Below are 18,010 nucleotides of genomic sequence, written 5' to 3'. Positions count from 1 at the left end.
GATCTCTTCTGCTCTAGCCACTGCTAAGCACCTATTCCTGTTTGGTATGTATTCATTGGCACACATCCTAACTCTAGCTTTGTCCAGAAGCACCTTTTTTCTTTCTAGGCCGCTGGGCTTGGGTGGCCCACCTCCCTGCCAAGAAATCCATTTGCATTTTCTAGCTTATCTTCTCAAATGCATCCATTCCTTCTTGTTCCATAAAAAAAGAAGAAGAAGAAGAAAAAAAAAAGAAGATGGGCACATCAAGTCAATGACTGCACATGTTATTGCTTATCCCAACAAAATCAGTGCTCTCTTTTATCCTTCTCCCACCCCACCCCCAAAATATGGCCCCAATTCCTTGGATTCAAAACACAAGAAGGAACCCCTTTGTTCTAGTCTGTACGAAGACAAACTCAGTCTCCTCCAAGGTGCTTAGCTACTTTGAAGAGGACAGCAGGTCCTGGGAATCTCCACTGATTTCAGGCCTTTGTTTTTTCTTCCAGCCAACAAAGTACAGGTCTCGTCAGCCTCAGTAAGTCATTAGCATCCATCTTAATAGGTTGGACACATCTCCTTTCCCATGCCTCTTTAGCTGTGTGAGCATTCCTGTCCATTTATACCCACATGCACACAAGTATCATGACCTATCTGGAGCTTTCACTGAAGACTCAGTGAATGGGAAAATTGGCTCTGTATCTGAGACAGGAAACCCAGGGGTGCACCTCTGACCAGAGAGTTGGGAGACAAGAGGGCATTTGCCAACAGCACTGTGGGGAGCTAGAGCAAGGAGGAGAGCATATGCAGCTTTCTCTGAGGAAGTGGCTTGGCCTTCATTTCCCCACCCGATGTTGATTTGAGGCTACTCCAGTGGGGTTCAATGAGATAATGTGGACTGCCTTTCTAGCCATAATAAAACATCTGCATTTGGCCCCTCCCAGCCCCCAAGTACTATATGCTAAGGACAAGGCAAGACTCCCAACACCGGCTGTTTGAAGAGGCTGAAAAGGTAGGTGCTGTTATGTAACGTCTGGGAGCCATTCTGATGCCATCACACCCCTGTTCCTCTGGAGAGCGAAGTCCCAGTTACATAAAGCTCCAGCTGACTTGGTATAAGTTGTGACTAAGAAAACTTCCCAAACTTTCCAAAGACAGTTGGTGATCCTCCACCCTCTGCCCGTCAACTGGTGAGAAGTACCCCCACAGAGAGGCAAGCAGGGAGGAAGGCTCCCAGCTCCCAGTGGCCCTGACTCATCCCGCACATAAACACTCCCCAACACTCTTTCCCAAAACAGTTCCCCTCCCACCCACCCACCCTCCTACCAGGGCTGGGTGACAAAAACAAACGCCCCAGAGATCTTGCCAAATTCTGGGCCAGGCTTAGCCCAGAGCACAGGCAAGGAGCAAACCTCCCACAGAGGCATGGCATATCCATGACGTCAGTCAAAGGAAAATCACCACTTGACCCTACAGACATCGTTTTCCAAACAGCTTCCCCCAAAATGCATAAAATAGGAGTAGTGGCTCATAACTGTAATCCTAATGCTTGGGAAGATGAGGCAGGAGGATCTCAAAGAATGTAACATCAGCTTGGGCTGCCCAATGAATTCCAAGTCAGACGAATGGACATGGTGAACAGTGGCACTCTGGCTCAAACAAACAGCTCTATTATCACCAAAGGAATTTTAGAGCTAAAAAGACTCTTAGCTATCGCTAGTCTCTTCTTTCCTATTTTCACACATCTACCTGTCTACTCCTTGATGTAGCCATTGATTCATGAATAGCTACCAAAATCTTCTATCTTTAGACCAAGTTGGCGTTCTAAGACATAGTGTTTCCTCAAGGAGCCATCATCTTGGAGAGAATCTGGTGGAGAGCCAGCTTCCGGGAAAATGAAAGAACTATAGTAGGAAGGCACTAACAGGACATGCTCCCAACTTGGGGTGGTAGAAGGCATTCGCAAAATCTCACCAGGAAAAATCATGTTCGGGTTGAACTACGAGAAGAAGGGCGTTGCTTTTCAATCAGTAAGTGGTCTGCTCAGCAATTGCCATGGCAGACTGGGAGTTGGGGCAGAAACAGTCCCCACAGACTTTACACCTGAAGCAGAGCATCATGGGCATCCTAGACGGCCCCCAAAACACTCCCAAGACAGGCAGGATTTCAAGGATTGCAGCCCAGGGGAGGACTTTAAGAGAAGGTAAAAGATAGCCAGCCAGCCGGTGGTGGCACACCTTTAATCCCAGCATTTGGGAGTCAGAGGCAGGCAGATCTCTATGAGTAGGAGACAAGCCTGTTCTACAGAGCGAGTTCTAGGACAGACAGGCAGAGAAACCCTGTCTCAAAAAAACCCAATATCTATCTATCTATCTATCTATCTATCTATCTATCTATCTATCTATCGAGAGAGGATATTCCCAGGTAGGAAAACCAGAAAGGGTTTTGTGAAAGAAGCAAACTTTGAGTTCACCTTGAAGACGGGGAATTTCGGGCAGGGAAAGCATACCAGCCAAAAGAATGATAGAAGCAAAATTAGAACCAATGAGCCACTAGTACCAGTTTGACTAACACAGAAAAGTGATAAACAACTTGGTTTGAGGAGTGCTATGTAGTCCAGGCTAGCCTTGTAGTCACAGCTCTTTGCTCTATCCATGCAACTCTGGGTAGCTCTTTTTTGTTTGTTTTGTTTTGTGTTGTTGTTGTTTCAAGATTCCTCTGTGTAGCCCTGGCTGTCCTGGACTTGCTTTGTAGATGAGTCTGGCCTCCAACTCACAGAGGCCCACCTGCCTCTGCCCCCACAAGTGCTGGGACCACAGGCGTGCGCCTACCATGCCCACTTGGGCAGCTCTTAGATGAAAGCATGAAGTCTCAACGTCATCCTCATCGAGTTAATAGAGTTAGAGCAGAACTTTTGGATTAACTTTAAGCACCCTGTGGATAAGCAACACAAGTTTCTTCTCTTGGGATACTCCCCTCCCCCCGCTGCCGGGAGAGCCCTTTGGGGGCTGCCACATCCCCAAAGAGTACCTAGATATGAAGCAAGCTGGTTTCAAAGCAATCAGGACTGCTCCACTCTCTGGCGCATAAATACTCTTAGAGGATAGAAAACTCTCCCTAAGGGACTAACTTAGGGTTTCACCTGGGTCTTCCTTAGTCCGGTTTGAACGTCTGGAATATGGCTTTCTTCTTCACAGAAACATATTAACCCACAGCCTTTAGCACTGTTGTTTCCCAGCCATGCTCAGCTCTGGGCTCATATCCATGTGGAATCTCTGTTTACAACTTCAAGCTAGGACACTTTATATAGAACACCAAAATGACAAAGCATTTTTAGGGAACATTTGGCATTAAAAGGGGGCTGGTTGACAAGAGGACTGGAGATGAAAAATTAATTGTAGTGGTTAGAACAGACCACAAGGTGGTGCAGTGAGGCTGGAATAAGTGGAGGCCAGAGGAGGAGGGGGATTCCAGCAGCCTCAGAGGTTCCGGCCCACTTAACTGGCTACTGCGGAAGTTAGGTCCAGGCTCCAAGGTGGGAGTTCCAAGGCTAGGGTTCCGGAACAGAAAGAGAGACTTGCAGAAGCAGATTTTCCTCTTTGTTTTTCTCCTTTCCTTGATGTACTCTCTGTGACCCGGAGAGGGCCCAAAGACACTCAGGGCCACTTCAGTTGAATATTGCTCCCAAATAAACCAGGGAGAGGAAGCAGGGTCAAAAAAATAAAGTCTCTTCTGGCTGTCCCCATGACCTTAAGGTTGGAGAAACTGATAAGCAGCATCAAAGATGTTTTTACCTTTGTCATTTAAATGAGCTTCTTGGCAGCTAGGCCTGTTCCCGGAGAGAAGCTACACTCTGAACAGTAGTTGTATACCCACACACACAAACACACACACACACAGATTCACTGTGTGTCCCAGGCTGGTTTCAAATTCCCCGCACTCCACTCCTGCCTCAGTCTCCCTTGCCGAGATGACAAGTCTGACTCACCATACCTGGTCAGAAGTGACTATGTCAGGGCTCTCCAGGCAGAGGGTTTGAAGGCTTCTAGGAAGTACAGGAGCATTCCTTCTAGTTTCCATCCAAAATCCATCCCACGTAGGACCATGCACATAAAAATTCCTCTCACCTCCTTCATGTGTCCTACACATGTCTTTTTCCAGACGTTTCTCGGTGGCTTTCTCCAGTTGCTAGTCAGAAATATTTCTATGCATAGAGGCATACACACCCAACCTCTCTGAAGTCCCCATTCCACAAACAGTCACGTGTACCTTCCCCAGTCTCCTGACCAACAGATCCCACAGAATTTCATGAATAATTGTCTCAGGCAGAAAGCAGATGCCTGTACATGCGAATGCATGAACACACACACACAGAGACAATTATAGACACACACACACACACAAACACAAACATGCAGAGCTAGACAGAGCAAATGCAGAGGTGACAGTAGCAATCCCATGCAGCCTGAGGGCAGAGCACCATTTGGCCTTGAAGTGGGGCACTTCTTTTCCTCTTATGCGTGCTGATTTTTGAGCTCAGCAAACAGAGGTGAAGGTCAGAGGAATGGGGCAAAAATTCTAAAGAGTTGAGTACTGTCCTGTCCTAGCTAGCTAGAGAGCCAAAAGATTTTCTAGGAGGAAGGCTTTGATTTGTAATTTTATGTGAAGTCAGGGAATGTGAGGCAGATAGATACCTTGAGAAGCTGGTCTGAGTAGGGCTTGGGAGAAACCGCCTCAGAGCTCTAAGCTTAGCCTTCATGGAGAAGCTGGGAGTTGTTTTTGATCATGAAAGACATAAAAAATATATTGGAGGAATCTATGCATTTGAGGGCATGAATGTAAAAACTAGTTCAGTACAAGGCAGCCATGGAATTATGCCTATAATCCCAGCACTGGGGGTTGAGGAGCTCGGGCAAGAGGATTGCTGTGAGTTTGAGGCCAGCCTAGGCTACGTAATGAATTCTAGGTTAGGCTAGACTACAGTTCGAGGCCCTGTCTCAAAAACCAAACGAAGCACACGGAGGAAGGAGGAGAGCACAGAGAGGTGGACACAGAGTTGACCAGGAGGTTGATACCAAAGTAAAGGTGAAAAAGCCTTTATGGGGGCATCTCAAAGAGGGGCCTCTAACACTGGGGGTAATTAAAGCCAGACAGGGAATGCCTTCTGAGCAGGGGGGAAGGAGGAGAGCAGTGGAGTGAGAGCAAACAGCAAAGTAGGCGGCAGTGGGAGCTGAGCCAGCCCTAATGTGCACGGGAGGAGGGTGGGGCGGATGTCTGTGAGCCCAGCCAGGCCTGTGGGGAAGCCACCCAGCTCATCTGTTACTTACAGGCCCAAGCTCCCCCTCAATCCTGATTACCAGGAATTAGGTGGCATATGGCTAATCCTCCCTGCCTTGGTTATTAATACTTCCCAGACAGTGCAGAGGAATCAGGCAGCCCCTTATCCAACCCGGAGGCTTCTCAAAGCAGGCTCAGGCCACCCACACCTGCTGTGGGAAGCCCTCCCCCACCCCTGGGAGGGAGAGAGAAGTGGCTGGGAGCGTTCTCTAACTCTAAAGGGACTTCTAATCCTCCACACGTGTGGGCACTTCCTTGCAGAATACATTTGTGTCAGTTGTTGCGTTTAAATAGTCACAGAAAACCTAGGAGTCGTGGCGAAATAGATGCAGTCTGTCCCATTAAAAACTCGGGGCACCGTGCTGGGCAGCGGTGGTGCTCACATCTAATCCTGGCACATCTGGGGCAGAGGTAGGTAGATCTCTTGAGTTTGAGGCCAGCATGGTCACAGAGTGAGTTACCGGACAGCCAGGAAAAACACAACTTTAATCCCAGCTCCTGTGAGGACAGAGAAAGGCAGATCTCCATGAGTTCAAGGCCAGCCTGGTGTATCGACCAAGTTCCAGAACAGCCAAGGCTACACAGAGAAACCCTGTCTGGGGGGGGGGAGGAAGAGAGGAGTAAAAATCCAAATCCAAGAGAAGTAACAGCGTCTCACTAAGAGCCTGATAGCAGAGTTTAAGGGCCTAGTATTTAAGAATGGTGCCAACTCATGTCATGAATTACGAGGATAAACAAGGGAAGGGGGCACTGACTGACACTTGCTGAGAGAGACGAAGTGCTTCCATGTGAGGGCAGGTAGGAAACAGGGTGGGTGGGGGTCAGAGCCGACAACAGTAAGGACCACAGTCCCTGCCTCAGGCCATCCTTGGAAGAGCTTGGATTTGGCTTCCCAGAGTTCAACCTGACTGAAAGAAAGTGAGCTGCCAGACACACTGGGTTTCCTGAGCACGGTGGACAAGCGTCTTCAAAAGGTACTGGTACAGGCCATTGGAGCAGAGGGTCCCATCGCCACCAACATGGTTGATGCTTTGGATGCAACATGTTCTCCAGATGCCCACGTGCTGAAGGCCCAGTCCCCAACACAGTGCTATTGGGAAGTAGTGAAATCTTCGGGAGGTCAGGTCATTGGTATTATCCCACAAAGGGGACTGAGCAACCCCAGTCCTCCTCTTTGGTGATATGAGAGATCCCGTCTACCATATCTTCCTTTCATTTTGTTCTGCCCTCTCCAGAGACCCAAAGCCAATGAGGCCACTGACTGGATCTTAAACTAGAATTTCCACAACTAGGAGCCAAAATAAACCTTTTCTCTGTATAAGCGGATTGCCTCGGGCATTTTATTATAGTGACAAAGAACTGTCTCAGACAATCAGAGTACCTCACAATAGACAGAAAACACTTCTGAAAGGCCATGAACTTAAAAGTTCTTCTGTTCCCTCCCTTCCTTCACAGCACAGAAGGAAGACAGTTATGTGCTAAACACACACAAGTAAAGAGAACACAAGACACAAGGACAAAGCTCCAAAAGCACTTTGGAACACAGAATGTTTAGGTAAGGATAACTTTCGTGTGTGTGTGTGTGTGTGTGTGTGTGTGTGTGTATTCATGCCTGTGCACGTACAGGAAAGGCCTAAAGTTAACCTGGGATGCTGTTCCTCAAGAGGAATCCATCTTCTTTGGTTTTGTTGTTGTTTTGGCTTTGTGTTTTCTGGTGTTAGTGGTAGGTTGTCCATTTAAGGTCTACAATTGGCTCATTAGACTGGCTAATGACTGCATCTGTCCCCACCTTCCTACCACTGAGACTACAAACACACACTCTCCTGGATTTTTACCTGGAGTCTGGAAATCAAACCTAGGTCTTTGTGCTCCTTTGTGGGATTAGCTGTGTTCTATAATCTCCCCTATCACAAAGCCTGGACTCATCTATTGCGCAATAAATGACCTATGACAAGCCAACATTTCAGGCCCCATGAAAAGATACTTGCCCTCTTCCTACAGACCTTGTTAGGCTTCAGACCCAGGACAATCGGCTGAGGTGCCTTTTTGACCTCAGTGGACCTGGCTTCCAGGTTCTACCAGCATCTCTCAGTCTCTACCTGCTACAGGCCATGGCTGGTGTACTCTACCCTCTACCAGCCCAGGGTTGGGGCCTCCGTCCCCCAGAAGCTCTTCAATATAACCCATGGTTTTCTCCCTCTCTCTTTCTGCATTTTCTCTCTTCTCTCTCTTTCCCTCTCTCTCTCTCTCTCTCTCTCTCTCTCTCTCTTTCTTTTTCTCTTGCTCTGTGTGTGTGTGTGTGTGTGTGTGTGTGTGTGTGTGTGTATGTGTAGCTCAGGCTGTCCTGAAACTTGTTATATAGACCAGGCTGACCTTGAAATCACAGAGATCTGCCTTCCTCTGCCTTACAAGTGCTAGGATCAAAGGCAAGTATCACCACAACATGGCTGTGATTTAATTTTTTTGAGGTAGGATTCAGGCTAGGCTAGAACCTAGTATGTATGTAACTTTGATTCAGCCTTATTGCTGAGATTATAGGTGTGTGTCTTTACTCTGCATTTAATTTTCTTTCTTTTTTTAAATATTTATTATGTATACAGTGTTCTTCCTGCATGTACTCCTGCACACCAGAAGAGGGCACCAGATCTCATTATAGATGGTTGTGACCCACCATGTGGTTGCTAGGAATTGAACTCAGGACCTTTGGAAGAGCAGTCAGTGCTCTTAACCTCTGAGCCATCTCTCCAGTCCATACTTTTCTTGTATAAATACTGGAATAAAATACCTGACAAAAGGAATTTAAGGGAGGAAGGATTTGTTTCTGCTTAAAATCTATCATGGAGGGTAAGGGACTCCAGGCAGCTCAAGCTGGCAAGCATGGCTCTGGCAGGCCTTGCCCTTCTCCTGCATTTCCTCTGCCTTGCTAGAAAACAAACAAAGTGAGATTACATTCCTAAAGCTAGCTACCAAGGAGTATATGCCCTTATTTGGCCATTTCTTCCTCCTGGGGCTGACTACCAAGGACCAGCTATCAAAGTATTGAAGTCCAGCAATCGAAAGCCCCCTTTGGCTCTCCTAATTAACATGCTCAATTGAAATGAAAGACTTCATCCTAACAGGGGTTCCTCTTTTACTTTTTTTTTTTTTAAGATTTGTTTATTTTATTTATTATGTATGCAGTGTATGGTGTAGTCCTGCACTCCGGAAGAGGGCGCCAGATCTCACTATAGATGGTTGTAAGCCACCATGTGGTTGCTGGGAATTGAACCCAGGACCTTTGGAAGAGCACCAGTGCTCTTAACCTCTGAGCCACTTCCCCAGATCCCCCCTCTTTTACTTTTATAAACCGCTATTTCCCTATGGGCCATGTGTGTCTTCTCTCTGTCCCTCTGGAGCAAATAGTGCTAGGAACCTGGGTCTCGGGGTGTCCATTCCCTTACAGAGGAGAGGGCACATCAGCTGAAGCAGTTGGCAGCTGGTACAGTGTAGTCATGAATCAGAAGTGCCAGGGTCAGTTTGCTCCCCACTCAGCCCTGTTATCTTCCTGAGACAGGGTTTGTATGTGTAGCCCTGGCTTTCCTAGAACTTGCTCTGTAGACCACGCTGGCTTTGAACTCAAGAGATCTACCTGCCTCTCTCTCCCAAATGCTGGGATTAAAGGCATATGCCATCACTGTCTGTAACTGGAATTTTTCTCTTAGTTTTCTTTTGTTGTTTGTTTGTTTTTTTTTCCTCTCTAGTATTTTGCTGTGCCATGTTTAGGAATGACCCACGTGAATAGGTGTGCTAAACAAAATGAGATGTCTTTATCCTGAAGTATTAGTCAGGAATCTCCAGGAACACTAATATAGGATATGCTTAGATTAATTCTCAACCACAGGCTGCCTGCAAAGCTAGAGACTGGGACACTGAAATCCTGGGTCAGTCCAAGCCCAAAGACTTCAAAACATAGGAAGCAGGTGGTACAACCACAAGTCTGAGGCTAAAGACCTGAGAACCCAGAGGGTGGGCTGGGAAGCTTTGGTTTAAGTCCTAGAATCCAAGGACCAGTAAAGGCTGGAATTCTTGTCTGAGACAGCAGACAGAAGATTCATCCTAGATCTTGGAGAAGAGACCAATTCACTTCCATATCTGTTCTCAATGGGAAGAGGCTGACTCACACTGAAGGCAGGTTTATAACCTTGCAGAAGAGAAGATATTCCACATGGAAACCTAATCTCCTTCCTTTGTTTATAGGTCTATTGTAACAAAGGATACCAAAGAAAAATCCCCCTAAATTCTCATGCTAGGGGAAGGGAAAGGCTGAAGTCCTGGCATTAGCCAGAGAGGATTTTATTTTTATTTTTTATTTACATTTATCTATTTGGTTTTTCAAGACAGGGTTTCTTTGTATAACAGCCTTGGCTGTCCTGGACTCGATCTGTAGAACAGGATGGCCTCGAACTCACAGAGACTCATATGCCTCTGCCTCCAGAGTGCTGGGAATAAAGGTGTGTGCCATCACTGCCTGGCTCCAGACAGGAGTTTAAGGAAGAAATTTCAAATAGTTCTACAATTTACAGGACAGACGAAAGCCCAGACAATGACAGGTCAAGGATGAACAGGACAACAACTAGAGTAGGGCTATTTACTTCAGAATATTTCACACCCTCCATTTAAATCTAAACCTCACATGAGAGCCGTGAAGAGAGACTTGCTTATAGGGTTATTAGACTCCGTCAGTTTTTCCCTTCCCAATGTAGCCTCGTTAAAGATTTCTCTGCTTAACATGATTGTTTCTTCACTCTGTATGCAGGGGATGGATGCTAGCCTTGGCTGTCCTGGACTTGCCTTGTAAATCAAGCTGGGCTCGAATTTAGAGAAATCCCAATGCCTCTACCTGCCTCCCTGAGCACTGAGCTCTTATCTCCCCATATCTCTCCATCTCACCCTGGGGAATTATCTAAAGTTCCTTTCATTTCACTGGTTCTCTTTTGTTCTTCAACTTAATTCTTCCTTTTTTTTTTTTTTGTCCTCCTGTTCTCTTGTTTCTTTTGGATCATTTCATTCATCTCCAGATTTGAACAGATTTTTCCATTTTCTTCTGAATTCTGGGGTGTGTAGGCTGTAGAAGGTCAAACAAGTTCATACCTCACACAGGCATTTGACAGAGTCCTAGAGGCAGGAATTTGTCATAGGAAATGGTTTTTCTCTTACCCTGAGCTTACGCTTTCCCTTTTTTCCTGACCACCTTCCTCCAAGGGAGCAAGATTTCAATTGCAAAATTGCTGCTCAGAAAGGCCTCCAAGCTGCCTCTTTACTCAGTGGTACTGAGTAAAGGCCTGCCCTGCTCTGCCTGACGCCCTCTGTTCACCTTCCCGCCCTTCTCTTTCTCCTGCCTCCCCTCACCCTCTTCCCATTATTACCTCTCTAACTTTCAAACATTATTTTGGCTTCAAATTCCTTTCAGTTTCTCTCACTTGGAAATTTACTTCTCTATTTCCAGCTCTGTGTGTTTAACTTTATTCTTCTCTTTTATACAGAATGTCTCTGTGTAACATTACAGCATAGTAGAGATCCATCTTAGGTCACGCTGAAGGTCTTTACAGCCTCAGTCATTATTTGTCTTCCTCTATTTCCTACTGGAACACAAGCTCCTCGAGGCAGGAAATTTTTATCTCAGCTCCTGAGTTCCTACCTCAACACTGAGCACACGCACAACAAACTTCTGTTAAATGACAGGAAGAACCTGTTAGGATCAGGCTGTCCCTCTCTAAGTTACTTTTATAATGTGCAAAACAGTGATTTTTCAAGGCTGTGTCCTGTCACAAGAAACTCTCTTTTACAAGCAGCGCTTGCCTCCATTGAGTACAAATGTAGAGACAGGATGACTGCACCTCGGTGGGCATACACACACATCATCTGTCCCGAGCATGCAAAGACTGCCCGAAAGCCTATTCCTAACTGTATGAAAGGGTTCCAGCCTATAAACTTATCAAGGCAAGCTGGACCCGGTGGCGTATGCCTGTATAGTCTTACCACTCTGGGAGGCAGTGGCTGGCAGATCGTTGTGAGTTTGAGGCCAGCCTGGTCTACAAAGTGAATCCAGGACAGTCAAGGCGACACAGAGAAACCCTGTCTCAAAACAAAACAAAACAAAAAACAAACGAAAAAACCTCCTTTCATGGAGAGGTGCAATACACATGTCTAATTCACCCCATATAGGGAGTACTTGACAAAGCAGAGCATGGATACCAGTAAAGTCTAACTTGGTGAACCAGCGACATTTCTTGGAATTACTTACAGGAATGTGGGTGAGGGGTTACTTGCAGGAGTAGAAATGACTCAAAGACAGCTGCATCACCAAAACCCTCCTCAGAACTGGTAGCAGCTCACAAAACTGGGAACCTGGAGCACACTGCACAGCCTGCAGGCAGCCCAACAGATTAGAGTGTCTAAACCTCTTTCAGACGGTGCAGCTGGTTTCTATTCCTTCTAGGTGGCTGGTCTGGTCTCAGAGTCTTACTTGCAGCTTGGCTTATATGAGAGTCCTCTTTGTGTCTCAGCTTTGTTCTGTCTGGGAGACTCTCAGTTTTTATTGCTTACACTGGCAGGGAGGAACCTAGTGAATCTGGTCAGTTTCAGGGACTTCCTGAAGTTAATTTGAGTTGTTTGCCTTCTCCCTCAAGACACTTCCCTGAAGAATAGGATGTTTCAATCTTGCAGGGATGCATAAAAATCCTATCATCAAAACCAGGCCCACACACTTTTCAAATATCAAATAATACAACACTTCACCTGTGCCCTACAAAGAGAATGACATCCAACTCTGTAATGCCAACAGCCTACAATGACCTGTCCTCTCTTCACCTCATATGGGCATCACTGCATCAATAAGCACAACTCTCTACTGTCCCAGGTGCTTCAGCTTGGGACTCCACTGTTGGCCTAAGTGACCATCCATTCACCTATTTTTCTGTCTGGGCCTAGAACTTACTCATCTTCCCCTTTGACCATTTGGAGTTTGTCTTGTCCTTTACCTTTATAGCCTCTCTGGTCTTGTGCCTAGCTTCTGCAACTCCTCTTGACTTGGTGGCTTAACTCTGCAGCCGAGTCTTAAGCCAACAAAGTTGTCTCGTGCTAAAGACTTTCTTTGTATCCCTATGGGTCTTCTGCTTATTTACAGTTAGGCTTTTTAAAAATTTCTTGTGGCCTCTTTAGCCCTTTGTAGCCATTCTATAACCTAAACAGTATGCATTGATATGGATATGCTTATTACGTAATATGACTGAGAGTTAATATAAGTAAAGATTAGCATTTTTAAAACGTATGTTTGCCTTGGCTGTCTATCAAGGAAAATCAGAAGGATGTGGCAAATGGTGGCCAATGAAAGTGGGATAGGTTATGAATCCATTGTCAACAAATTCTGACACTGCCTGTCTATGTTTCTGACATATAGTATGCTCACAATAGTGCCTTTTAAAAGTGAAACTCTAGGTGTTTTTCCATCTTCAGGGAAAAAAAAATGCTCTCCAGCATTCTCAGCATGAAGACATTCTCTTATGTACTCATTTTCTGAGCTAGGGTGTCACTGGTGCAGCTCCTCCTGGCCTGCGATGTTACGTAGACAAGGCTGACCTCAAATTCACAGAGATGTGCCTGTTCTCTGTCTTTGATGTGCTAAGGTTAAAGCATGTGGCAAGATATTCCTTCATTCTTCAAACTCTTTATAGAAGGTTATGCCATCTATATCAATTATGACTCCCACGAGTGTTTTACTTTATTTAGGGCTAAAAAGTGCTTAACAAGCAACACGTGGCAGGTGTGGTACAGGAAGTAGAGCTTACACTGAGCATTTGCTCTTGTTGGAAGAGATGATATGGAAACTATAAGTCTAATGTGGGCACATACCACAGGGAACATTCCATTTGTCATGTTTTTGTTCATTGAGAGGACTGTATGTGTTTGGGGAAAAAAAAACACTATAACAGAGCTATTTGGGAGAGCAGCTCAGACTCTAGGGAGCTTCAGGATGGAAACGCTTTTTCCAAGGCAGGTGGGGGTTGCATCTTGCTCTGGGGTCTCACAGCTCAGGAGTTCAATCGCTCCCTTCCCAGAAACTCCCCCAGACCAAGACTCGTTGCAAAAGCAAGAGGTTTATTAACCATTGTACAATGGGGTCACCCCTGCTGGTCAGCAAAGAGTGGCACCGGGAGACAAAGGCCTTTAGGTTTTTAAAAGAAAAATTGCGGGAAATTTGAAGTTTTAGTTTTGGCAATTTAGGATTGGATGAGGAAGCTATAAAGTAAGATAATTGGTTAGTCTTAGGTGCTTAAGCTTGGCCAGTCCTGCCAAGTGTGGATGCAGCTGCACTTTAAGGTGGGGGTGGTTAGCTCATCCTTGAAGATTAGGGCTGCGGGCTCTTGGCCGGAGGTCAAAAGCTACTCAGAAGAAGTCTAGGTTTGTTGCTAAGAAATGCTATCTCAAGGACAAGGGTCTGGTCCTTCTTTTGCTGAGTGAAGGTCATTGCTTGCTTGCCCCTTTTTTTTATATCTGTCCTCACAGATAGGGTCACATTCCTTCACTCTCTGGAAAGGTACTAAGAGGCTTTAGCTTAACCTGGACCTAAAACTCAAAACTATAGGCTTTAGAAGACATATAGGTTACAAAGTTAGTCTAACCCTTTCATTTCCCCCTTCTCCTTGTAACTGCTTCAATCATGAAGCAGCTGCAGAGTGAGAATTTTATCTTAAGAAAAAAAAATTTTTTTGACTCAACATTTCAGCCTGTAGAATGGGACAATGGGCCGATGATCCGTCTTCTGTAATTTCTTCATGCTGATGATGGATCGTTGAAATCTCAGTTTAAAAGAGGCTGAAATTCTGGTCAAAAGTTGGGGAGAGTACATGGGTAAAGATTACTAGGAGCCAGTCAAAGGCTGGTCAATGAGGCAGTCCTTAACAGTCTCTGGTTAGTTGATCCAATTGAAGAGACAGGGAGCAGTCATGTCAGCTTCCAACAAGTCCAGATATCAGTTTGCAGCCCAGAGTCAACCAGGTGAAAATCTGCTGAGACAAATTCAGACTAGAGACAGAAGTTAAGATTTGTCTGTTAAATGGAAAAAGTGAGGAATCCCAACACCAGGGAAAAACTCTTCTGGGATCCATTTGAGCTATGCCAGATTTAGGTCTTATGACCTTTTGATTTTTATAAACTCATATAAATTTTTGGTACACAAAAGGAAACTCAGAAAAGTAACATATCAGCAAATCTAATACAGCAACATTTTGAGAGTAACAGATAAAAACTATATCCAACAGAATTGGTACCAGTCAGCTGTTTGTTTTATATCTTTTATAAACAACTTAAGTGTGTCCATGTGGCAGCCTTTTTGGAGTTAACGGCATCTGAGCAGCGGAACTCAGCTTCTTGGCTATTTTTTAAAGTCCAGTCTCTCACAGACTGACCTTGGTGGTCTTACGGTGGACTGCTCTGACCCTGAGAAACTCCGTGCAACCATAGTAACCAGACAGCAGGCTCTGTGCAACCTTGAGTAAACCCTCCTATATTTTGGCTAAGTAAAATTGCCTGCGTGAGAAACTGCTTGTACTTTTTTTTTACTTAAGTGTTAACCTGACGTCCATTAAATTGACACTTTGATCAGTATGTAGACCAACATTTTTTAGATTTTTATAACCTGAACTCCTATATCCTCAGACCCTATATAAACCTTATAATTTTTTTATGTGATCAGAGACCTGAGAAGGATAAATTATGAGCTAAGTAAATGTATCGATCAAAATGACAGAGATGACTAGTTAGTCCATCACCTAGGCAGTGTCCCTTGCTCCTGTGGTCTCCTGGCTTTCTGAGCAGAGGCAGTCCAGCCATCAGGCATAGAGGATGAGAAACTGCTGCTGTGGAAAGAGGAACAGGAGAGATTGACCTCACCTTGCCTCTCACAATGTGAGACAATGGCTCTTCAGGTAAGACATAAAGTCTCTCTCAGCAAATACAGAAGATTAGTTTTAATTAGATCTCATTAGCGGTCAGCGAAACACTAGCAGGGCGGAGGGAGGGTGGAACTAAGCCTTAGATTCTTTTTTTTTTTTTAAGGATTTATTTTTTTATGTATATGAGTGTTCTGTGTTCTTGCACATCTGCAGGACAGAAGAGGGCATTAGATCCTATTATAGATGGTGTGAACTACCATGTGGTTGCTGGGAACTGAACTCAGGACCTCTGGAAGAGCAGACAATGTTCTTAACCTCTGAGCCATCTCTCCAGCCCCAAGTCTTAGATTCTTTACCTAGTGTGCTGAAGGCCCTGGACTTAATCCCCAGCATCCTGGAGTACTTGGAGAAGGCAAAAGACTCCAAGAGAGCAGACTTCTAAATAATGAATAGTAAAGTATAAAGTACTGGTCACAGTGGCTTGAAAATGGCTCAGAGGTAAAGAGAACTTGCTGTTCTTAGAGAGGATCCATGTTCACCTTCCAGCACCCATCTGGTGACTCACAGCCACCTGTAACTCCAGTTCCCAGAGACCCAACGCCATCTCCCAACCTCCCTGGGCACTGCACATTTGTGATGTGCAGACATACACGCAGGAAAAACACCCATACATGTAAAATAAAATTAATTCTTTAAAAAAATGTACTGGTCATAAATGAAATCACAAAAGTCTTGAGACCACATACCAAAGAAAGCAGTATATAATGGCTATGGAATCAGCTAAATCTGTTCTTGAAAAAGTTTATGTCCTCAAACACATATATTAACACAAAAGAAGAGTTAAAAACAGAGTTAAAAACAGTATAGTATGAATTAGATGGGCATAAGCTATATTTGGAAAGGCAGAAGAAGACCATCTAAATGGTATTGGAGGGCACAATGGAACTACAGAACCTTGTGGTCTAGTCATAAGAACATAGCATCTGAAGTGGATGCACAGGACATAATGGAGTTCGGAAATGTCCACAGGAAGAGGAAGGGAAATGCAGATGGAAATATCACACAGCCACTGTTTTGTGACAGCCTGAGGAGTTTTGATAAAGGTTAAGTCCTCAGTGTAAGCAGATTCTAGGGAACAAAGGAGAAGGTAATGCAAGAGACTGAAATTATGATGATCATAAACATAACAGTTGATTTTCTACCTGTGACTTCTTCAGTCATACTAAGGAACATAAAGGTCATAAGGAATACATTAAGAATTTCACGATGGGGCTGGGGAGACAGGTCAGTGGTTAAGAGCAACGGCTGCTTTTCCAGAGGTACTGAGTTCAATTCCCAGCAACCTCATGGTGGCTTACAACCATCTGTAGTGAGCTATAGCACCCTCTTCTGGTGTGTGTAGATGTACATGCAGGCAGAACACTACATAAATAATAAATGAATCTTTAAAAAATAATAATAATAATTTCAGGATGAAGCCAGGTGTGGTGGTGCACACCTTTGATCCCAGCACTCGGGGGCCAGAGGCAGGCAGAACTCTGGGAGTTCAAGACCAGCCTGTTCTATAGAGTGAGTTCTAGGACAACCAGGGCTGCACAGAGAAACCCTGTCTTGAACAACAACAACAACAATACACCAATGAAAGAATTTCAGGAAGATAAGCTGGGCATACCAAACACTAGGGAAACTGAGGCAGATCTCTGTGAGTTTGAGGCTGTCCTGTTTTACGTATTGGATTCCAGACCAGCCAAGGCTACTTAGAGGGACCCTGTCTCAAAAAAAAAAGAGGAAAAGGAGAAGGAAGAAATTTCAATGTGAATACCCTAGTCAGTTGTTAAGTCTTCAGGACCCAGGACTGTTTCATTCTAAAGGTATTAATTATTAGTTTATTAAAGGTATTAGGAGGTGCTTTCAGAGATGGGTGAGGCAAGCTCTTTCTCCTGTACAGAGCTGAATGGCATCACCAGAGGAGAAGGTCTCAGCTGAATATGGTCAGTGCTGCCACAGTTCCGGCTGTACTCATGTGCCCTTGCCCCAAACTGTGCTCCATTTCCTTAGGCTAACCAAATAAAAAAAATAAAAATGCATTCTGTTAATGCTAGTTTAACACTGCAGTCAGTTAAAGGCTGGTTTCTGGAGCCCAAAACTCAGAATGAGTGCTTGAAATGGGAGATAGCTAGCCAAATTTATATGATCAGGAGTTTACCTTTTGTGTCAGGGAGGCAGAGCTTGTTGTATCTACTGTCATCTGTTTACTTTAGCTTTGTGGCAATTCGAGGGTCTCAAGCTGTTTTTCTCGTTAATTTTTGTCTTTTTGGTTGTGAGCCTAGCCTGTAATAGCTGAGCCGTCTCTCCAGAGATTCCAATTCTCTTTTAATTAGTCTGTGACAAGAAGTTCAAGGATTGTTTGCTGAAATATTAGTATTAGAAGATTTTAGGCTGCTTCCTATCCCTAATGAGGGAGAAACTGAGGGTAATAGATTGATGTTTTGATGGATTTAACTTGCTTAGGAACTACTAGGTCACACAAAATAGAATGTAGCTAGAGAAGAGCACTGCCTCCAGTAGAACTTAACATACTAGCCAATAACATAGTAAGTAACCAGTAAGTCACATACCAATCAGGCTTGTTGGAAGGAAATTTTGTACCTTTTGGCAAAATTTAGTTGAAGCTTGAGTAGGGTGGCAGTGGCTTACATCTGTGACCCCAGCACTTGGGAGGCAGAGGCGGGTCTCTGAGTTCAAGGCCAGCCTGGTCTACA

The sequence above is a fragment of the Meriones unguiculatus genome, chromosome 1 (genome assembly GCF_030254825.1).
Source record: "Meriones unguiculatus strain TT.TT164.6M chromosome 1, Bangor_MerUng_6.1, whole genome shotgun sequence".
Lineage (NCBI taxonomy): Eukaryota > Metazoa > Chordata > Mammalia > Rodentia > Muridae > Meriones > Meriones unguiculatus.
The sequence above is the reverse complement of the archived record's forward strand: the minus strand, read 5'-3'. Positions refer to the sequence as shown.